This window comes from Manihot esculenta, chromosome 5 (genome assembly GCF_001659605.2).
Source record: "Manihot esculenta cultivar AM560-2 chromosome 5, M.esculenta_v8, whole genome shotgun sequence".
Taxonomy (NCBI): Eukaryota; Viridiplantae; Streptophyta; class Magnoliopsida; order Malpighiales; family Euphorbiaceae; genus Manihot; species Manihot esculenta.
In genome coordinates this window covers 23182214-23206088 of record NC_035165.2, presented here as the reverse complement: position 1 = coordinate 23206088, position 23875 = coordinate 23182214, and positions in this window count along the sequence as shown.

Below are 23875 nucleotides of genomic sequence, written 5' to 3'. Positions count from 1 at the left end.
AATGGGGTGGAAAACCATACCCCGAGGCCTGAGCGCCTCCCTGCGACTCCCCTGTCCCTTCTTCCGACATGCTGACATCCAGATTCCCATCTCTCCTCTGATCTTCTTCCATAACCTCCCTCACATCTGAAGAACTTCCTCCTCTATCTGTCCCCCTTCTGCTAGCATCAAAAGACCTTCTAGGGTCCCTTGACACTCTTTCTCTGCTTGATCTACATGACATTGCCCTAGGCAACGCCGGAGGACGGGCGCTCGTGCCCTCATCCTCAGGTGGTACTCCATTCAATCGTGCAGATCGACGAGTTCCCCTCATCCTGTTTTCTGAAAGGCAGCACATAACAAGCAAATATTAGCATCATATGGTTCATGTGGGCATACATGAACCCTCATCACATACATCACATATAATTAATGCACATGCATATAATCATGGCATTTCATATCATCATGCAAGACAGGACTCCACATCCTATCCTAGTGGACATGATCTTCCTATTGTGCTTGACCTTCTATAACATCTATGAGCCCGACACTCTAGGTCCGACCATATGAACCTAGGGCTCTGATACCATTCTGTAACGACCCGAAAATCGGACCGCTACCGGCGCTAGGATCCAGGTCGGTTTAAGGCCGCCGAGACCCGTAGCAAGCCTAACATACATTCTGTGAACCTGTTTAATCCCATACATGATCAACAATATACATAAAAATTAAAACTTTTCTTTCATCATTTCTCATACACCAACTCAACCTGTACATGCACTGAACATAAACATAACCATAAACATTGATCCCTCTATGGGACCTCAACAATGCCCCCAAAGGGTGGCATAACATGTGTTGAGTTGGTTAAACATAATCATCAATAAACATTAAGATCATGTATCAAAAAGGGATTACAACATACTATGGTCAAGCACACTCCTAACATCCTTAAACATCATTACATTACATATCTATACTGTACTGTTACATTACATCGTTCTACAAATTCGTCATGTCCACATTCTATCTATTACAAACATATGACTTTACTCTTCTTGACTTCTCTGTCTAGCCCGTACCTGCAATCCTGGGGGATTAGGGAAAAGGGGTGAGCTACTAGAGCCCAGTGAGCATAATAATGAAAAACAACATTTAAAATCACATGCCATCATGTAATGCAACACATCACAACAAATCACATCTCGGATGGTATTGTCACCAATAGTCCTCTACATTCCAAAGTGCCGGGACGTAGAATGGGTACAACCTGGACTTCCATACCGTATCATACCATACATCATCATATCATATGAGGACTAAAGGATCATCCAATAACTAATCCACATCAACATCATAAATGCAATGCAACATATTCGTGAATTCTAATGCAAACAACCTAATTCATCCCATGGCATTCATGATGCATGAACATGCTCAAAACTTTATAATTTATTTGCTTAAAATCGTAAAGGTTTATTCTACTCACCTCAGCTAGCTCTGACAAAGACTGATGCAGCTAACTCACTGCTGGGGTCCTCGGTTCCTCGGGTCCGAACCTACACAGGTGGACTCAAATGAGGGACCAAACAACGAGAACATAACTCTAAAAAAATCCCCCAAAAACCCCCTAAAACACCTCAAAACAATCATGCAAAAACATGCAAAGGAAGGCTGAACAGGGCACTTTCGGCGGCAGGTTCGGCGGCCGAAAGTCCCTCCAGAGCCGAAAGTCAGGCAGGTTCGGCGGCACCTTCGGCGGTCGAAACTCCCAGACAAAGGCGAAACTCATGCATGTTCGGCGGCACTTTCGGCGGCCGAAACTCCCAGACAGAGACGAAAGTCTCCTTTCGGGGGCAAGCTTCGGCAGCCGAAGGCTGCTTCCACAAGCATGTTCAGCGGCCGAAAGTTCCTTCGGCTGCCGAACCTGGTTTCTCCCCTAGTGGCAGAAACTCAGCTCTTCTATGCACATTTGCCTCCAAAACTTTCCAAACATGCATAAACCTATTCTACAACACACATACACAAGCATACAAGCTCATAGGGGCTTCAAACCATCCTAAGCCCCATCTACAACACCTCAAACATGCATTGGCAAGCCACATTGCTCAAAAATACAACATAAGCTCATAAACCTACCCATAAGCTAAACATGCATTCTACCCCATAGATCTTCATAAAACTTACTTAAAAGATGGAATGAGTTCAAGATCGGCCCTTACCTCTTGAAGATCGAGAGAGGGACAACCAAAACTTGGAGATGGGAGATTTTCAACTTCCTTGGGTCTCCAAGCTCAAAACTTGCTCAAAACTTGAAAATCTTCAAAATAAGGTGAAAACTAGTGAAAAACTTGAAAGATCTGAAGGAAGAACTCAAAGATTGGTGAGGAACGGCGGAGAGCTCACCTTGGCCGACAATGGCGAGAAAAACTCGCCCGTTTTCGGCTAAGGGACCCTTTTATAGTGGCTGGCCAGGCCACGTTCGGGGGCCGAATGTGCCTCCGCATGCATGCCATGTTCGGCGGCCGAACCTGGACTTTCCTCAACCTATGCCTTCGGGTACCTAAGGCACACCCGAAATGCCTGCATGTTCGGCGGCCGAACTTGAGGTTCGGCGGCCGAACCTGGGTTTTCCTCCAAGGTTATTTTCATACAAAACTCATTTTCCTTTTTACTTAAAATCATCAAATGCATTAAAACATTTTATAAAAACATGGTTTTACCCTTCTAGAGGTCTCCGACATCCGAGATTCCACCGGACGGTAGGAATTCCGATACCGGAGTCTAGCCGGGTATTACATTCTCCCCCCCTTAAGAACATTCGTCCCCGAATGTTTCTCAACTAGCACATAGCACGGCATACACATATCATACATACAAAGCACATAAAACTCACAAGAAACTAACCTCAGAAAAGGTAAGGGTATTGCTGGAGCATGGACTCCCGTGTCTCCCAAGTGCATTCTTCCATATTGTGGTGGTTCCACAGGACTTTCACCATCAGGATTTCCTTGTTTCTCAGCTTCCTAATCTGGGTGTCTAGGATCCATACTGGCTGCTCAATATAGGTGAGATCTTCTTGGATCTCCACATCAGGCTCACTAAGAACCTTGCTCGGATCTGACACAAACTTCCTCAACATTGAAACATGGAAAACCGGATGGATTCTTTCCATTGAAGCAGGTAAATCCAGCTTGTACGACACATTCCCAATCTTCTGCAAGATTTCAAAGGGTCCGATGTATCGTGGGGCTAGTTTACCTTTCTTCCCAAAACGAACCACTCCTTTCATAGGAGACACCTTGAGCAATACCAGATCTCCCTCTTGAAACTCTACTTGCCGTCTGCGGATATCTGCGTAACTCTTCTGTCTGCTTGCAGCTGTCTTGATCCTTTCTCTGATTATGGGTACCACCCTGCTGGTAATCTCTACTAGCTCAGGTCCTGCCAAGGCCTTTTCTCCAACCTCCTCCCAGCAAACAGGTGACCTGCACTTCCTTCCATATAAAGCTTCATATGGAGCCATCCCGATGCTAGCATGATGGCTGTTATTGTAGGCAAACTCCACCAAAGGTAGATGCTGCCTCCAAGAACCGCCAAAATCCAGCACACACATTCTAAGCATATCCTCGATAGTCTGGATGGTCCTTTCTGACTGTCCATCAGTCTAGGGGTGGAAGGAAGTACTGAAATCCAACCTGGTACCCATGGCATTCTGCAAACTCCGCCAAAACCTGGAGGTGAACTGGGACCCTCTATCGGACACTATTGAAACAGGAACCCCATGCAGCCTAATGATCTCATCAACATACACCTGCGCCAACTTGTCCACAGAATAGCCACTCCTGACAGGGATGAAGTGAGCAGATTTGGTGAGTCTGTCCACAATCACCCATATGGAGTCCAATCTGTTGGACGTCGCCGGTAACCCCACTACGAAGTCCATAGCTATATTCTCCCATTTCCACTCTGGAATAGGTAGTGGGTTAAGCATTCCAGCCGGCTTCTGATCTTCCAGCTTCACCCTCTGACACACTTCGCAGGCTGACACAAACTGTGCCACTTCTTTCTTCATCGCTGGCCACCAATAAACTTTCTTCAGATCTTGATACATCTTGGTGGCTCCGAGGTGAACGCTGTATCTTGCATTATGAGCCTCTCTCATAATGTCTCCTTTTAGCCCTATGTCATCTGATACACAAAGTCTGCTCCCATAGCGGAGGATCCCCTTACTGTCAAATCTGAACTCACTGTCCTTGCCTGACTGAACAGTCCTGGCAATCTTTACTAACTCTGGGTCCTCATGCTCTTTCTGAGCCACTTGCTCCAGAAATACAGGTGTCACTCTCATCTGGGCCACTAAAGCACCTGTACCAGACAACTCTAACTGTAGACCTTCATCAATGAGCTTGTAAAACTCCTTCACCACTGGTCTCCTTTCTGCCGTAATGTGGGATAGACTGCCTAGTGACTTCCGACTTAGGGCGTCTGCCACAACATTCGCCTTACCCGGATGATACTGAATCGTGCAATTATAGTCACTCAGCAGCTCTACCCATCTCCTCTGTCTCAAATTCAAATCTCTTTGACTCAGGATGTACTGCAGGCTCTTATGATCTGTAAAGATCTCACATTTTACCCCATAGAGGTAGTGCCTCCACATCTTGAGTGCAAAGATTACTGCTGCCATCTCAAGTTCATGTGTGGGGTAATTCAACTCATGCTTCTTTAGCTGCCTAGAAGCATAAGCAATCACCCTCTCATTCTGCATTAGTACACAACCCAGTCCCACACGGGACGCATCACAAAAGACTGTAAAGTCCTCATCACTAGATGGCAGAGATAACACTGGTGCTGAAGTCAACCTTTCTTAAGCTCTTCAAAACTCTCTTCGCACTGGTCTGTCCACACAAACTTCTGATTCTTCCTGGTTAGTCTGGTCAGAGGAGCTACAATTTTTGAGAATTCCTGAACGAACCTCCTGTAGTAACCTGCCAAACCCAAGAAACTCCTGATCTCCGTCACTGAAGTGGGTCTAGGCCAGTTAGCCACAGCTTCTACCTTCTTGGGGTCCACCTCTATTCCATTCTCTGACACTACATGCCCCAAGAACGAAATGTTCCTCAGCCAGAACTCACACTTAGAGAACTTGGCATACAAGCCATGTTCCCTCAAGGTCTGTAGAACCAACCTCAGATGATGGGCATGCTCCTCTGCAATCCTGGAATACACTTGGATATCATCTATGAAGACAATAACGAAGTGATCCAGGTACTGGTTAAACACTCTGTTCATGAGATCCATGAATGCTGCAGGGGCGTTGGTTAACCCGAACGGCATAACAAGGAACTCAAAATGCCCATATCTGGTCCTGAAAGCTGTCTTTGGCACATCTTCTTCTCTAATCCTCAGCTGTTGGTACCCCGATCTCAGATCTATTTTGGAGAAACAACCCGCTCCTGCCAGTTGGTCGAATAGATCGTCGATCCTTGGCAATAGGTACCTATTCTTGGTAGTGACTTTATTCAACTGCCTGTAGTCGATACAAAGTCTAAGGGATCCATCCTTCTTTCTGACAAATAAGACTGGTGCACCCCATGGTGAGGTACTCGGTCGGATGAAGCCCTTTTCTACTAGCTCTTGCAACTGTTCTTTCAACTCAGCTGGAGCCATCCTGTAGGGAGGGATAGAGATCGGTCGGGTTCTAGGCATCTGATAAGCGGTTGTCGAAGCCGTCAAAAATAAACCTATTATCAATCAACAAATAAATTTGCAGATAGTAGCAATAGGGTCGAACCACAGGGAATTGACACCAAGTATCTTCCTAATAATGACTAAGGCAAGTAATAACAAATAAGTAAAAGAGGGGGGTTTGTTTTGATGAGTTAAAAGCTAAAAGCAAAAGAGAACAATAATTTAAATAAGTGAGAATATCAATGGGAAAGAGATTCTAGCTGAAGTGTGAGCTTAATTCAGTTTGTTCAGAATTGATCATTGATTATTAAAGACTCCTATTTGATTTCAATAAATCAGTTTTGGTTGTGGAAGACGCTTCTCACAATCCAAATTCCTCCTTAGTTCTAGTTTGATTAGGAAACGTTCGCTAATCAAACACTAATCAACAAGTTGCCAAGGAACGTCCTTGGGGCATTGTAGCATCGAACAACTGTTGATTGCATTAAGACTTAGAGAAACCCAATTCTATCCTTGCCAACCGCGTGGTCAAGTTTAGATCATACAACCTGATTAAATGTGTATTTGAACAATCTAAGCAATTACGGACCTAAATCATTCAAACAATATTACTAAGCAATTTAAAAGCAATGGGCCCTTATTGATTCTAAAAGCAAAGTAATATTTAAAGAAAAGGTCAGATTGCATAAATATTGAAACAAACAAGAGTTCAACAATGGAGTATTAAACCTCCCAATTCATCACAAATCTGAATATTCTCAACTTCAACTAGAAAATAATGAATTTAGCCACTCATGGTGACTAAAATACACAAAATAAAGAAGAAAAGAAAGAAAGAAAGTTTCTGCTGTGTTGCTGGAGAATTTCCGATGATGGCAGATGCTGAAAGATGATGATTCTATGCTGGTTTGGATGTTGCCCTTATATAGCTGGAGAATCCCAATTCCAATTTGATTAGGGTTTTGGAATCTCAATTTGATTTGGTCTTCTTTGTAGTCTTTGATTCCTCTTTGGATTTTGTATTTGATTGAGAATGGAACTCTCTAAGTGAAGGGCGTGGCTCTTGGGACTGATCTTGTGGTGTTTGAAGTGGACTTGGACTTCTTTTCTTTGAATTTCTAATTTATGCTCTTTTCCCGCCTCTTCTGTATTTTCTGCTATTAAAGTGACTTGGGCAAATCCTGCGAGTGACTTGGGCAAGTCACTTGCCCAATCTGCCCTAATCACTCTCTGGGATTCAGTCCAGTTTTTGCCTTTGACTCTGCGAATGACTTGGCCAGTTCCTGCGAGTGACTTGGGCAAGTCACTTTGACCCAATCACTTTTCCAGCTTTTTCTTCACTTTTTCTCCAACTTTTTAATTTCTTCATTTTCTGTAAAAACATAACAAAAACACAAAATAAGCTAGAAAAATGTGTAAATAAACAGTAAGAGATATGATAAAAATGTGGCTAAATTATGCTTGATCAAATACCCCCACACCTAGCTTTTTGCTTGTCCTCAAGCAACAAACAACTTTAGTCAATCAAGCCCCTTTTTCTTTTGATCCTAAGTACCACTTAATCAGCCCCCCCTAGACTCCTAATTTGAAACACTACAGTGTAGGATGCATGTACTAAGGTTGCCCCCTTCTTTCCTTGTTTCCTATCACACACCATGGCCAAGGGAAAGTTTTTTTTTTTTTTATTTGATCATGCTTATTAATTTATATTAGGCTTAATGCAATCCCTTAAGAGTGACTTGCCCTATCTTAAGTATTTTTAATTACCAGCACTTTTTATCCTTGCCTGAAAAAATCACCAACCTTTTACGCGATGGTGCATATGGGTGATACACCCCCGGTTACTCAGTTGGTCACTTGTCCAAGTGGCTACTAGCTCTGTTCATAATCTTAGACCATCGAAACTTTATTTGCTTGAAAAAGTCACTGACCTTTTTACGCGATTGTGTACATGGGTGATACACCCCCGGTTACTCAGTCAGTCACTTCTCCAAGTGGCTTTTAGGCACAGTTCATAGTCTTAGATCATAGGAACAGGTTGTGCTTTTTGTGCTTTTTGATTTGCTGAGTTTTTCTTTTTCTTTTTCCTTTTTTATAACAATTTGGGCAAATCAACTTAAGAGAATTACACTAACTTTTTATTGCATGTATTTTATTTTCCTTTCCTATTGGCCACAGCAGGTTCAAGGACTCAATTCAAGAAAAAGAACTTCCTAAGTAAAGGCTACACACTGTGCATGGTTCAATTTAGGTTTAAAGGGTTGGATAATTTAATGGGGTCATGAGGTAAGGAACTCTTTTGACTTAGTCATCTATGCTGAGTAAAGAAATAGGCTAGAAAAACAAAGTTCTGTGTGTGTGTGCATATGTGTGGTAGAGAAGAAAAAATTTCTGGTGTGTGAAAGAGGTAAGACCTAAGCAAAAATAAACAAAAAGGATGTAGAAGAAAACTAAACATGTAAGCATGGTGAAGAAAAGAAATGTTCCCCAAACACCCCCACACCTATCCCAAACATTGCCCCCAATGTTAAAACATGAATATGAAGAGAATTAATAAGGAGAAGGAAAGGGACTGCCTGGGATGTGGGTGATTTGGGCAAATCGCCCCAGTGATTTGGGCAAGTCACCCAGCCAAATCACTGTATTTGCTGTTCTGTGGGCAGGAAGTGATTCACCAGTATTTGAAGCAAGTGCTCCACATTGTTCATTCTGGTCTCAATTCTGTCAAGACGAGCCTGTATTGACTGGTTAGGGGCTACGTCTTCATGGACTTGATTCTGGTCCTGCTGTGGTGCTTCTGGAGGTGCTCTTTGTGCTGGTTCATTGACTCTCACTTCTGTTGTTGCTTCTTGAGGTGCAGGATGCTGAGAAGTGGATGGTTGACTGGCTTTCCTTTTCCTGAACACACGCTCATGGCGTGGTGTGAGTGGTCCTGCATGGGAAAGAGAAAAAATGCCCCCCACTTGGCGTAGCAACCCCATATCATCTAATGATCGAAGGTCCAGTGGAGTTTGCTTACCAGTGGGGGTGAGGTCAGTATGGGCAGGGTGTAACAGCTTCTGATTCACTGCTATGGCAGTGATCAGATGCCCAAAGATCAGTGGCCTATTGTATTGTATGATGCTTGAGATTTGTGTTGCTACCCAATATCCTAAGTGAATTTTCTGTTGTGTGTGCATACACCACAGAATGTAAAGTTCTGTTTTGGTTAGGACGTTAGGTGCATCCTTTCTCCCAGAAAAGGTATAGGCCAAGAATCTGTGCAGGTATTTGAGGCTGGGATTCCTCAGGTACAGGTCTTTGGACCTGGTAGGCAAGTAAGAATCTGGAGGGTTATCACATAACTCCAGATAGGCATTGCTGGGATTGAAGTCAGTAGGAAAATCCCAGGTGGATCCATGGCATTCAGAGCCCATGGCAACGCCAAACTCATGTATGGACAAGCGAAATCGCTGTCCCAAAAGTCTGAATCCAATTACATCATGTGTGTACAGATTGTGCATTGCATGCTTATCAAAGTAAAATGTAGTGTAGAACTCTTGCGTGAGTTCAGTGAAAGAAGGGAGGTGAAGGTAGAAGAACCTGTCCCAACCAATGGCAGTGATTAGAGAGCGTACCTGGGCATGGAGTCTCAGGGTGGCAAGAGTGTCATGATGAAGGCATTTACCTGGATGGTGTGGTAGGGACGAGATTCTGGCAAGCCTGGCCCTTTCTGAGGTGTTGAATGTGAGTGCCTGGCTGATGTGATCAGGGCATGACGGCTTGGGCAAGTCCTTTCCCTTCTTGTCTCGAATCTCTAAGTCGAACTCTTGCAAAAGCAATATCCATCGCACCAGCCTAGGTTGGTCTCTTTTTTCTTGATTAAATACCTTAGTGCAGCATGATCTGAGTAGACAATCACCTTTGTCCCAAGTAGATAGGACCGAAACTTCTCTAATGCAAAGACCACAGCCAGCAATTCTTTTTCGGTGGTAGAATAATTGCATTGTGCAGCATCTAAGGTGCGTGAGCATAGTGAATGACATGAGGAGAGTTTCCTACACGCTGTCCCAACACTGCTCCTACAGCAAAGTTGCTGGCCGTCGCACATGATCTCAAATGGGAGAGTCCAATCAGGTGGTTGGATGACTGGGGCAGAAATCAGTAGTGACTTGACCAAATCCAAAAGCTGTTTTGCAGCTGTCATCAAACTCGAATGGCACATCTTGCTGTAACAACCTGCACAAGGGCTGAGTTATCTTGGAGAAATCCTTGATAAACCTCCTGTAAAAACCAGCATGTCCAAGGAATGATCTAATCTCCCTAATGCTGGTTGGGTAGGGCAGATTTTTGATGGTGTCAACTTTAGCTTTATCCACCTCAATCCCTTTTGCTGAAACAATATGGCCTAAGATTAAGCCATGGCTGACCATAAAGTGGCATTTTTTCATAGTTGAGGGACAAGATTTGTCTCCAAACATCTTTGAAGTATTTTCTCCAAGTTGGCTAGGCATTCATGGAATGAGTTGCCATGCACCGTGAAATCATCCATAAAGACTTCAATAATCTTCTCCACATAGTCAGAAAAGATGCTCATCATGCACCTTTGGAAAGTGGCTGGTGCATTGCAAAGGCCAAAGGGCATCCTCCTAAATGCGAAGGTGCCAAATGGGCATGTGAAGGTGGTCTTCTCTTGATCTTCAGGTGCAACAGGGATTTGATAGAAGCCTGAATATCCATCAAGGAGGCAGTAATGGCTCTTTCCAGCAAGTCTCTCAAGCATTTGGTCCATGAAGGGCAAGGGAAAGTGGTCCTTCCTTGTGGCTGTGTTGAGTTTCCTATAATCCATGCAAACTCTCCACCCATTTTGTACTCGAGTGGGCACTAGCTCTCCTTCAGAATTAGGGACAATGGTAATCCCAGTCTTCTTTGGCACCACATGGATGGGACTCACCCATTTACTGTCAGAAATTGGGTAGATGACTCCAATGTCTAAGAGCTTCACTATTTCTTTCTTCACAACCTCCATCATGGGTGGATTCAGCCTCCTCTGTGCCTCACGAACAGGTTTGCACTCATCCTCCATAAGTATTCGATGCATGCATGTTGAGGGTGATATGCCCTTGATGTCCTCCAAGGTCCACCCAATTGCCTTCTTGTGCTTTTTCAACAAATCAAGGAGCTTTTCCTCTTCTTCTTGGCTGAGCTGGCTGGAAATGATTATTGGGAGTTTATTTCCAGCCCCCAAGTAGGCATATTTGAGATGATCTGGCAGGGGCTTCAGATCTGGTGCACTTTCTGTCTTTATCTCAGCCTGCTGTCCGTTTGTTGATTGGGGCAGATTTCCTGTTGATTTGGGCAAATCATCTGGTGAACTGGGCAAATCACTTTCTGTCAGGTCTGTCTGCTCACTGATTTGGGCAGATTGCCTGGGTGATTTGGGCAAGTCACCTGCAGAATCTGCCCACATCACTATCTGGTCTGTCTCTGAGCAGTTTCTGTCCATCTCTTCATATCTGCACAAATCAGCATGGAGTGTTTCCTCTAGATCAAAATCAAAGATTTCTTGGCTCAAGTCATCAATGACATCAAGGCCATAAACAGGAGAAACATCATTGGGGAATTTCATGGCGTCATAAACATTGAATTTGATAATCTCCCCTTCAAACTCCATGGTTAATGTGCCATCATGCACATCAATTTTGGTTCTTGCTGTGCTCAAGAATGGCCTTCCAAGTAGGATGTCAGAGGTGGTGTTGCTCTTGTCTTCCTCCATGTCAATGACGTAAAAATCAGCTGGGAAGACTAGTTGGTCCACTTGCACCAACACATCTTCAAGTACTCCCTTGGGATAGACAACCGATCGGTCAGCCAATTGAATTACAATGCTGGTACCTTTGAGTGTACCTGCATTCAATAGATTAAATATAGAGAGAGGCATGACATTGATTGAAGCTCCAAGGTCACACATGGCCTTCTTGATCCCCACGTTGCCTATCTTACATGAAACAGCGAACATCCCTCTATCCTTGCATTTGACTGGAATTTTTCTTTGAATAACAGCTAAGACACACTCCCCCACGCTCACCTTTTCACGTTCAGCAAGTTTCCTTCGGTTGGTGCATAGCTCTTTGAGGAACTTAGCATACCTTGGAATTTGCTTTACAGCATCAAGAAGGGGAATGTTGATTTCCACCTTGCGAAATGTCTCAAGTATTTCTTTCTCCTCTTTTTCTTTCTGAGACCTTGCAAATCTTTTGGGGAAGGGAGGAGGTACCTTAAATTTTTCTGCTGGTGGCTGTTTCTGCTTCTTACTGGATTCTGCCTCATCTGTTGACTTGGGCAGATCGACTTCTGCCTGCTCTGGTGATTGGGGCAGATTACCGCCGGTGACTTGGGCAGATCGATCGCAGAAATTGCCCTGATCACTTTCTGGCAGATTTTCCTTCATAGCCTGTTTTTGCAAGTTTTCAGACCTACTGTCTTGCAACTCCCTTCCACTCCTCAATGTGATGGCACTAGCGTTTTGCCTTGGGTTTATCTCAGTTTGAGAGGGTAGCTTCCCTTGAGACTCATATTTGCTCATTGAGGAGGCCATTTGACTCACCTGCTTCTCAAGACTTTGCACAGTATTTGCTAAGTTTTGCACAATCTCTTCAAGAGGTACTTTGGAGTTCTGAGGTGCAGCTTGAGCTTGATTCCTTTGCTGATAGCTTGGATATTGATTTCCCTTTGCATAGCTAAAATTTGGATGGTCCCTCCAACCTGGATTATAAGTATTTGCATAGGGATCATACCTCCTTTGCCCATTGAAGCCTCCAACAGCATTGACTTGCTGGTCCTCCTCTTGAAGGGAAGGACATAGATCAGTTGGGTGGTTGTTGGCACATATTCCACATGTCTTGGGCTGCTGAATCTGCTGGACTTGTTGGGCTTGACTCACAACAAGGCTACGGACAGCATTGGTGAGTTCAGAAAGTTGGGATGATAAAGTGGAATTACTCACCTCATTTACATTCCTTGTTGGCAGCTCTTGATCTCCAAATTGCTGAGAAGCTGCGGCCATGGTGGAAATTAAGTCCCTCATCTCTCGAGGTGATTTTCTCTCAGTTGATCCTCCACAGGCTGCATCAATAAACTTTCTTTCTGAGGGTAGTAGACCTCCATAGAAGTACTCAATGAGAGATTGGTCAGAAATATCATGTTGAGGGCAGCTTGTGCATAACTTTTTGAACCTCTCCCAATACTCATACAAGCCTTCAGAGTGCTTTTGCCTTATGCCACTTATCTCTCGACGGATGCCAATGGCTTTTGAGGTAGGGAAGAATTTTTTCAAGAATGCTCTCACCATATCAGTCCATGATGTGATGGTTCCGGGTGGTAAGTAGAATAGCCATTCTTTGGCATAGTCGTCAAGGGAAAAAGGGAAGGCTCTAAGTTTGATATCCTCTTCTGGAATACCTTGGGGTCTCAAGGTTGAGCACACAACGTGGAATGCCTTCAAATGCTTGTGAGGATCTTCATTTTCAAGGCCTCTGAATTTGGGAAGGAGATGGATCAGACCTGTTTTTAGCTCAAAAGGTGCTGTCAATGGGGGATATGCAATGCATAAGGGTGCTAGATCTCCTGCTGGTTCAGCTAACTCTCCAAGAGTTCTTTCCCGTGGCTGGGGTGCTTGGATGGGTATGTTTCTTGCTTGATTTTCAGCTTCTACATGTGCAGCAGGTGGTGCCGCCATTGCTGGATTTTCTGCCATAACCAGAATTTCAGTTTCTGGTGCAAAATCAGCAGGTGCGGTGGTGGAAGTTTCTGCTGGTGCAGAAATTTCTTCAACAGGGGCAGTAGGTGGTCTGTGAGGTGGAGTTGTTGATGAAGATGGTTTTGAGGCTTGGTTCCTCAAATTTGCTTGCTTCCTTAGGCTCTTGGCAGTCTTTTCAATCTCAGGGTCGTAAAGAAGAGTGTCTTTACGGCCAGACCTGGTCATAAAGGGAAAATACGTTAGTTTTAATCAATTCCCCGGCAACGGCGCCAATTTTTGATAAGCGGTTGTCGAAGCCGTCAAAAATAAACCTATTATCAATCAACAAATAAATTTGCAGATAGTAGCAATAGGGTCGAACCACAGGGAATTGACACCAAGTATCTTCCTAATAATGACTAAGGCAAGTAATAACAAATAAGTAAAAGAGGGGGGTTTGTTTTGATGAGTTAAAAGCTAAAAGCAAAAGAGAACAATAATTTAAATAAGTGAGAATATCAATGGGAAAGAGATTCTAGCTGAAGTGTGAGCTTAATTCAGTTTGTTCAGAATTGATCATTGATTATTAAAGACTCCTATTTGATTTCAATAAATCAGTTTTGGTTGTGGAAGACGCTTCTCACAATCCAAATTCCTCCTTAGTTCTAGTTTGATTAGGAAACGTTCGCTAATCAAACACTAATCAACAAGTTGCCAAGGAACGTCCTTGGGGCATTGTAGCATCGAACAACTGTTGATTGCATTAAGACTTAGAGAAACCCAATTCTATCCTTGCCAACCGCGTGGTCAAGTTTAGATCATACAACCTGATTAAATGTGTATTTGAACAATCTAAGCAATTACGGACCTAAATCATTCAAACAATATTACTAAGCAATTTAAAAGCAATGGGCCCTTATTGATTCTAAAAGCAAAGTAATATTTAAAGAAAAGGTCAGATTGCATAAATATTGAAACAAACAAGAGTTCAACAATGGAGTATTAAACCTCCCAATTCATCACAAATCTGAATATTCTCAACTTCAACTAGAAAATAATGAATTTAGCCACTCATGGTGACTAAAATACACAAAATAAAGAAGAAAAGAAAGAAAGAAAGTTTCTGCTGTGTTGCTGGAGAATTTCCGATGATGGCAGATGCTGAAAGATGATGATTCTATGCTGGTTTGGATGTTGCCCTTATATAGCTGGAGAATCCCAATTCCAATTTGATTAGGGTTTTGGAATCTCAATTTGATTTGGTCTTCTTTGTAGTCTTTGATTCCTCTTTGGATTTTGTATTTGATTGAGAATGGAACTCTCTAAGTGAAGGGCGTGGCTCTTGGGACTGATCTTGTGGTGTTTGAAGTGGACTTGGACTTCTTTTCTTTGAATTTCTAATTTATGCTCTTTTCCCGCCTCTTCTGTATTTTCTGCTATTAAAGTGACTTGGGCAAATCCTGCGAGTGACTTGGGCAAGTCACTTGCCCAATCTGCCCTAATCACTCTCTGGGATTCAGTCCAGTTTTTGCCTTTGACTCTGCGAATGACTTGGCCAGTTCCTGCGAGTGACTTGGGCAAGTCACTTTGACCCAATCACTTTTCCAGCTTTTTCTTCACTTTTTCTCCAACTTTTTAATTTCTTCATTTTCTGTAAAAACATAACAAAAACACAAAATAAGCTAGAAAAATGTGTAAATAAACAGTAAGAGATATGATAAAAATGTGGCTAAATTATGCTTGATCAAATACCCCCACACCTAGCTTTTTGCTTGTCCTCAAGCAACAAACAACTTTAGTCAATCAAGCCCCTTTTTCTTTTGATCCTAAGTACCACTTAATCAGCCCCCCCTAGACTCCTAATTTGAAACACTACAGTGTAGGATGCATGTACTAAGGTTGCCCCCTTCTTTCCTTGTTTCCTATCACACACCATGGCCAAGGGAAAGTTTTTTTTTTTTTATTTGATCATGCTTATTAATTTATATTAGGCTTAATGCAATCCCTTAAGAGTGACTTGCCCTATCTTAAGTATTTTTAATTACCAGCACTTTTTATCCTTGCCTGAAAAAATCACCAACCTTTTTACGCGATGGTGCATATGGGTGATACACCCCCGGTTACTCAGTTGGTCACTTGTCCAAGTGGCTACTAGCTCTGTTCATAATCTTAGACCATCGAAACTTTATTTGCTTGAAAAAGTCACTGACCTTTTTACGCGATTGTGTACATGGGTGATACACCCCCGGTTACTCAGTCAGTCACTTCTCCAAGTGGCTTTTAGGCACAGTTCATAGTCTTAGATCATAGGAACAGGTTGTGCTTTTTGTGCTTTTTGATTTGCTGAGTTTTTCTTTTTCTTTTTCCTTTTTTATAACAATTTGGGCAAATCAACTTAAGAGAATTACACTAACTTTTTATTGCATGTATTTTATTTTCCTTTCCTATTGGCCACAGCAGGTTCAAGGACTCAATTCAAGAAAAAGAACTTCCTAAGTAAAGGCTACACACTGTGCATGGTTCAATTTAGGTTTAAAGGGTTGGATAATTTAATGGGGTCATGAGGTAAGGAACTCTTTTGACTTAGTCATCTATGCTGAGTAAAGAAATAGGCTAGAAAAACAAAGTTCTGTGTGTGTGTGCATATGTGTGGTAGAGAAGAAAAAATTTCTGGTGTGTGAAAGAGGTAAGACCTAAGCAAAAATAAACAAAAAGGATGTAGAAGAAAACTAAACATGTAAGCATGGTGAAGAAAAGAAATGTTCCCCAAACACCCCCACACCTATCCCAAACATTGCCCCCAATGTTAAAACATGAATATGAAGAGAATTAATAAGGAGAAGGAAAGGGACTGCCTGGGATGTGGGTGATTTGGGCAAATCGCCCCAGTGATTTGGGCAAGTCACCCAGCCAAATCACTGTATTTGCTGTTCTGTGGGCAGGAAGTGATTCACCAGTATTTGAAGCAAGTGCTCCACATTGTTCATTCTGGTCTCAATTCTGTCAAGACGAGCCTGTATTGACTGGTTAGGGGCTACGTCTTCATGGACTTGATTCTGGTCCTGCTGTGGTGCTTCTGGAGGTGCTCTTTGTGCTGGTTCATTGACTCTCACTTCTGTTGTTGCTTCTTGAGGTGCAGGATGCTGAGAAGTGGATGGTTGACTGGCTTTCCTTTTCCTGAACACACGCTCATGGCGTGGTGTGAGTGGTCCTGCATGGGAAAGAGAAAAAATGCCCCCCACTTGGCGTAGCAACCCCATATCATCTAATGATCGAAGGTCCAGTGGAGTTTGCTTACCAGTGGGGGTGAGGTCAGTATGGGCAGGGTGTAACAGCTTCTGATTCACTGCTATGGCAGTGATCAGATGCCCAAAGATCAGTGGCCTATTGTATTGTATGATGCTTGAGATTTGTGTTGCTACCCAATATCCTAAGTGAATTTTCTGTTGTGTGTGCATACACCACAGAATGTAAAGTTCTGTTTTGGTTAGGACGTTAGGTGCATCCTTTCTCCCAGAAAAGGTATAGGCCAAGAATCTGTGCAGGTATTTGAGGCTGGGATTCCTCAGGTACAGGTCTTTGGACCTGGTAGGCAAGTAAGAATCTGGAGGGTTATCACATAACTCCAGATAGGCATTGCTGGGATTGAAGTCAGTAGGAAAATCCCAGGTGGATCCATGGCATTCAGAGCCCATGGCAACGCCAAACTCATGTATGGACAAGCGAAATCGCTGTCCCAAAAGTCTGAATCCAATTACATCATGTGTGTACAGATTGTGCATTGCATGCTTATCAAAGTAAAATGTAGTGTAGAACTCTTGCGTGAGTTCAGTGAAAGAAGGGAGGTGAAGGTAGAAGAACCTGTCCCAACCAATGGCAGTGATTAGAGAGCGTACCTGGGCATGGAGTCTCAGGGTGGCAAGAGTGTCATGATGAAGGCATTTACCTGGATGGTGTGGTAGGGACGAGATTCTGGCAAGCCTGGCCCTTTCTGAGGCTTTGTTGAATGTGAGTGCCTGGCTGATGTGATCAGGGCATGACGGCTTGGGCAAGTCACTGGGTAATTCGTCCCCTTCACTGATTGCGGGAGGTGTACCAATGTGGATGTCTGAATGTTGCTCGGTGTCAGGCGGGGGTGGTGACGGTGTCCTGGGTCTTTTCTGACCACTGGTGGTGGAGGGCGTGGTCTCTTGAGGCCTTTCGCCTTCTTGAATGTCCGTCGCGACTGATGGGGAAGGAGGTGGTGGTGGAGACTTCAATGGCGACCTAGTCCGGCGGTGGTAGGTCTGCGCCACTGGGCTTTCTGAGTTTCTTGCTTCGACTGTCACTCCGATGTTGACGTCGTCGTTGTTTGGCACTGATGGAGGGCTGTCCATTGCTTCCTCGTCGCTGTCAGTGGGGAGGCGGACGGGCCTAGGCATTCCGAGTCGCCTCCACATTCCGGGGCCGCCGGTGGCCATCATCTTGCTACGGGCCATGGTGCTTCTTGATGTCGCCGGTGGGTAGGATCTTGAAAGAGAAGGAGAAGAGGAAACAAAGATTGCGTAAGGAAAAAGAAATAATAAAAAAAATGAAAGAGAAATAACTTAAAGTGATTTGGGCGGTTGAACTGCCCTGATCATTAATTGCTGGTCTTCTGGATTCTTTGACAGGATGATTTGGGCTAGTGATTTGGGCAAATCACTTGGCCAAATCACTTTTCCTCATTGCAGTGCTATGTCGGTACTCCTTGTGATGATGTGCTGAATGGGTGTCTTGGCCTGGTGATCTGGTCAAATCACTTGGCCAAATCACTCATTGGGTTCGACCGACTTGTTTGAGCTTATTCTCCCTGTCGATGTGCCTGTCGATTTGGGCATATCACCTGCCCCAATCACTTTTAACTATGCTACAGTCAGATGATCTGCCCCAGTGATTTGGGCAAATTGCCACAGTGATTTGGGCAAATCACTTCATCTGGGCTGCCTCCCAGTAGCGCCCTGTTTTCTGTCTTGGGCTGGACAGCAGTATCTTACTCAGTAGTTTGGGAAAGGGGATCCAAGGGAACCTCTTCCACAAGATGGGCAGTGAATTCTTCATAAAATCTCTTCAAACGGTGCCCATTAACCTTAAAAACTTTGCTTGTTTGTGGGCTCCGTATGTCAATAGCTCCATGTGGATAGATGTGCTCAACCAAGAATGGCCCAATCCACCTAGACCGAAGCTTCCCAGGGAATAATTTGAACCTGGAATCAAAGAGCAAGACTTTATCTCCCACCTGGAAGTGTTTTCTGGAGATATTCTTGTCGTGGAAGGCTTTAGTCTTTGCTTTGTAATCCCCTGAAGCTTCATATGCATCATGTCTTATCTCCTCAAGCTCTTGAATTTGTAATTTTCTGTGGACTCCAGCTTCTTTTTCATCAAGATTACAGCTCTTTACAGCCCAATAGGCTTTGTGTTCAAGCTCCACAGGTAAATGGCAAGCTTTCCCATAAATCAGCCTATATGGAGACATCCCAATTGGGGTTTTATAGGCTGTTCTATATGCCCATAGAGCATCATTTAGGCGCACACTCCAGTCCTTGCGACTTGGGCAGACTATTTTCTCCAGAATTGATTTGATCTCCCTATTTGACACTTCGGCCAGCCCATTTGTTTGAGGATGATAGGCAGTAGAGGTTCTATGGATGACATGGTGCTTCTTAAGGAGATTTTCTACTACCTTGTTGCAAAAATGGGTGCCTCGATCACTGATAATGGCCTTGGGCATACCAAATCTTGAGAAGATATGGGATTTCACAAAGTCAACTACTGTTTTTGCATCATCAGCCCTTGTTGCCTTGGCTTCAATCCATTTGGACACATAGTCCACAGCAAGAAGAATGTAGGTGTTGCCAAAGGAAGGTGGGAATGGTCCCATGAAGTCAATGCCCCATATGTCAAAGATTTCACACACCATGATGGGTGCTTGTGGCATTTCACTTCGGTTGCCAAGATTGCCCGTTTGTTGGCATCTTGCACATGACCTACAAAATAAATAAGAATCTCTGAATATGTTAGGCCAAAATAACCCACTTTCAAGGATCTTCAAGGCTGTCTTGCGTGGCCCAAAGTGACCTCCACAGCTGTGAGAATGGCAGAAAGTTAGGACAGAAGAAATCTCATGATTTGGGATGCATCTCCTTATGACTTGGTCTGCACAATGCTTCCATAGGTAGGGCTCATCCCACACATAATACCTTGCATCTTTCTTGATCTTATCTCTCATGTACTTGGGCAAATCAGTAGGTACATTCCCTGTGACAAGGAAATTCACAATATCAGCATACCATGGTTCCTCTACTTGGACAGCAAAGAGGTGCTCATCAGGGAATTTTTCATTGATGGGGCAAGTCTCCATCTCGGTCAGAATTCTGCTGAGGTGATCAGCTACTAGGTTCTCCTTTCCCTTCTTGTCTCGAATCTCTAAGTCGAACTCTTGCAAAAGCAATATCCATCGCACCAGCCTAGGTTTGGTCTCTTTTTTCTTGATTAAATACCTTAGTGCAGCATGATCTGAGTAGACAATCACCTTTGTCCCAAGTAGATAGGACCGAAACTTCTCTAATGCAAAGACCACAGCCAGCAATTCTTTTTCGGTGGTAGAATAATTGCATTGTGCAGCATCTAAGGTGCGTGAGGCATAGTGAATGACATGAGGAGAGTTTCCTACACGCTGTCCCAACACTGCTCCTACAGCAAAGTTGCTGGCGTCGCACATGATCTCAAATGGGAGAGTCCAATCAGGTGGTTGGATGACTGGGGCAGAAATCAGTAGTGACTTGACCAAATCAAAAGCTGTTTTGCAGCTGTCATCAAACTCGAATGGCACATCTTGCTGTAACAACCTGCACAAGGGCTGAGTTATCTTGGAGAAATCCTTGATAAACCTCCTGTAAAAACCAGCATGTCCAAGGAATGATCTAATCTCCCTAATGCTGGTTGGGTAGGGCAGATTTTTGATGGTGTCAACTTTAGCTTTATCCACCTCAATCCCTTTTGCTGAAACAATATGGCCTAAGATTAAGCCATGGCTGACCATAAAGTGGCATTTTTCATAGTTGAGGACAAGATTTGTCTCCAAACATCTTTGAAGTATTTTCTCCAAGTTGGCTAGGCATTCATGGAATGAGTTGCCATGCACCGTGAAATCATCCATAAAGACTTCAATAATCTTCTCCACATAGTCAGAAAAGATGCTCATCATGCACCTTTGGAAAGTGGCTGGTGCATTGCAAAGGCCAAAGGGCATCCTCCTAAATGCGAAGGTGCCAAATGGGCATGTGAAGGTGGTCTTCTCTTGATCTTCAGGTGCAACAGGGATTTGATAGAAGCCTGAATATCCATCAAGGAGGCAGTAATGGCTCTTTCCAGCAAGTCTCTCAAGCATTTGGTCCATGAAGGGCAAGGGAAAGTGGTCCTTCCTTGTGGCTGTGTTGAGTTTCCTATAATCCATGCAAACTCTCCACCCATTTTGTACTCGAGTGGGCACTAGCTCTCCTTCAGAATTAGGGACAATGGTAATCCCAGTCTTCTTTGGCACCACATGGATGGGACTCACCCATTTACTGTCAGAAATTGGGTAGATGACTCCAATGTCTAAGAGCTTCACTATTTCTTTCTTCACAACCTCCATCATGGGTGGATTCAGCCTCCTCTGTGCCTCACGAACAGGTTTGCACTCATCCTCCATAAGTATTCGATGCATGCATGTTGAGGGTGATATGCCCTTGATGTCCTCCAAGGTCCACCCAATTGCCTTCTTGTGCTTTTTCAACAAATCAAGGAGCTTTTCCTCTTCTTCTTGGCTGAGCTGGCTGGAAATGATTATTGGGAGTTTATTTCCAGCCCCCAAGTAGGCATATTTGAGATGATCTGGCAGGGGCTTCAGATCTGGTGCACTTTCTGTCTTTATCTCAGCCTGCTGTCCGTTTGTTGATTGGGGCAGATTTCCTGTTGATTTGGGCAAATCATCTGGTGAACTGGGCAAATCACTTTCTGTCAGGTCTGTCTGCTCACTGATTTGGGCAGATTGCCTGGGTGATTTGGGCAAGTCACCTGCAGAATCTGCCCACATCACTATCTGGTCTGTCTCTGAGCAGTTTCTGTCCATCTCTTCATATCTGCACAAATCAGCATGGAGTGTTTCCTCTAGATCAAAATCAAAGATTTCTTGGCTCAAGTCATCAATGACATCAAGGCCATAAACAGGAGAAACATCATTGGGGAATTTCATGGCGTCATAAACATTGAATTTGATAATCTCCCCTTCAAACTCCATGGTTAATGTGCCATCATGCACATCAATTTTGGTTCTTGCTGTGCTCAAGAATGGCCTTCCAAGTAGGATGTCAGAGGTGGTGTTGCTCTTGTCTTCCTCCATGTCAATGACGTAAAAATCAGATGGGAAGACTAGTTGGTCCACTTGCACCAACACATCTTCAAGTACTCCCTTGGGATAGACAACCGATCGGTCAGCCAATTGAATTACAATGCTGGTACCTTTGAGTGTACCTGCATTCAATAGATTAAATATAGAGAGAGGCATGACATTGATTGAAGCTCCAAGGTCACACATGGCCTTCTTGATCCCCACGTTGCCTATCTTACATGAAACAGCGAACATCCCTCTATCCTTGCATTTGACTGGAATTTTTCTTTGAATAACAGCTAAGACACACTCCCCCACGCTCACCTTTTCACGTTCAGCAAGTTTCCTTCGGTTGGTGCATAGCTCTTTGAGGAACTTAGCATACCTTGGAATTTGCTTTACAGCATCAAGAAGGGGAATGTTGATTTCCACCTTGCGAAATGTCTCAAGTATTTCTTTCTCCTCTTTTTCTTTCTGAGACCTTGCAAATCTTTTGGGGAAGGGAGGAGGTACCTTAAATTTTTCTGCTGGTGGCTGTTTCTGCTTCTTACTGGATTCTGCCTCATCTGTTGACTTGGGCAGATCGACTTCTGCCTGCTCTGGTGATTGGGGCAGATTACCGCCGGTGACTTGGGCAGATCGATCGCAGAAATTGCCCTGATCACTTTCTGGCAGATTTTCCTTCATAGCCTGTTTTTGCAAGTTTTCAGACCTACTGTCTTGCAACTCCCTTCCACTCCTCAATGTGATGGCACTAGCGTTTTGCCTTGGGTTTATCTCAGTTTGAGAGGGTAGCTTCCCTTGAGACTCATATTTGCTCATTGAGGAGGCCATTTGACTCACCTGCTTCTCAAGACTTTGCACAGTATTTGCTAAGTTTTGCACAATCTCTTCAAGAGGTACTTTGGAGTTCTGAGGTGCAGCTTGAGCTTGATTCCTTTGCTGATAGCTTGGATATTGATTTCCCTTTGCATAGCTAAAATTTGGATGGTCCCTCCAACCTGGATTATAAGTATTTGCATAGGGATCATACCTCCTTTGCCCATTGAAGCCTCCAACAGCATTGACTTGCTGGTCCTCCTCTTGAAGGGAAGGACATAGATCAGTTGGGTGGTTGTTGGCACATATTCCACATGTCTTGGGCTGCTGAATCTGCTGGACTTGTTGGGCTTGACTCACAACAAGGCTACGGACAGCATTGGTGAGTTCAGAAAGTTGGGATGATAAAGTGGAATTACTCACCTCATTTACATTCCTTGTTGGCAGCTCTTGATCTCCAAATTGCTGAGAAGCTGCGGCCATGGTGGAAATTAAGTCCCTCATCTCTCGAGGTGATTTTCTCTCAGTTGATCCTCCACAGGCTGCATCAATAAACTTTCTTTCTGAGGGTAGTAGACCTCCATAGAAGTACTCAATGAGAGATTGGTCAGAAATATCATGTTGAGGGCAGCTTGTGCATAACTTTTTGAACCTCTCCCAATACTCATACAAGCCTTCAGAGTGCTTTTGCCTTATGCCACTTATCTCTCGACGGATGCCAATGGCTTTTGAGGTAGGGAAGAATTTTTTCAAGAATGCTCTCACCATATCAGTCCATGATGTGATGGTTCCGGGTGGTAAGTAGAATAGCCATTCTTTGGCATAGTCGTCAAGGGAAAAAGGGAAGGCTCTAAGTTTGATATCCTCTTCTGGAATACCTTGGGGTCTCAAGGTTGAGCACACAACGTGGAATGCCTTCAAATGCTTGTGAGGATCTTCATTTTCAAGGCCTCTGAATTTGGGAAGGAGATGGATCAGACCTGTTTTTAGCTCAAAAGGTGCTGTCAATGGGGGATATGCAATGCATAAGGGTGCTAGATCTCCTGCTGGTTCAGCTAACTCTCCAAGAGTTCTTTCCCATGGCTGGGGTGCTTGGATGGGTATGTTTCTTGCTTGATTTTCAGCTTCTACATGTGCAGCAGGTGGTGCCGCCATTGCTGGATTTTCTGCCATAACCAGAATTTCAGTTTCTGGTGCAAAATCAGCAGGTGCGGTGGTGGAAGTTTCTGCTGGTGCAGAAATTTCTTCAACAGGGGCAGTAGGTGGTCTGTGAG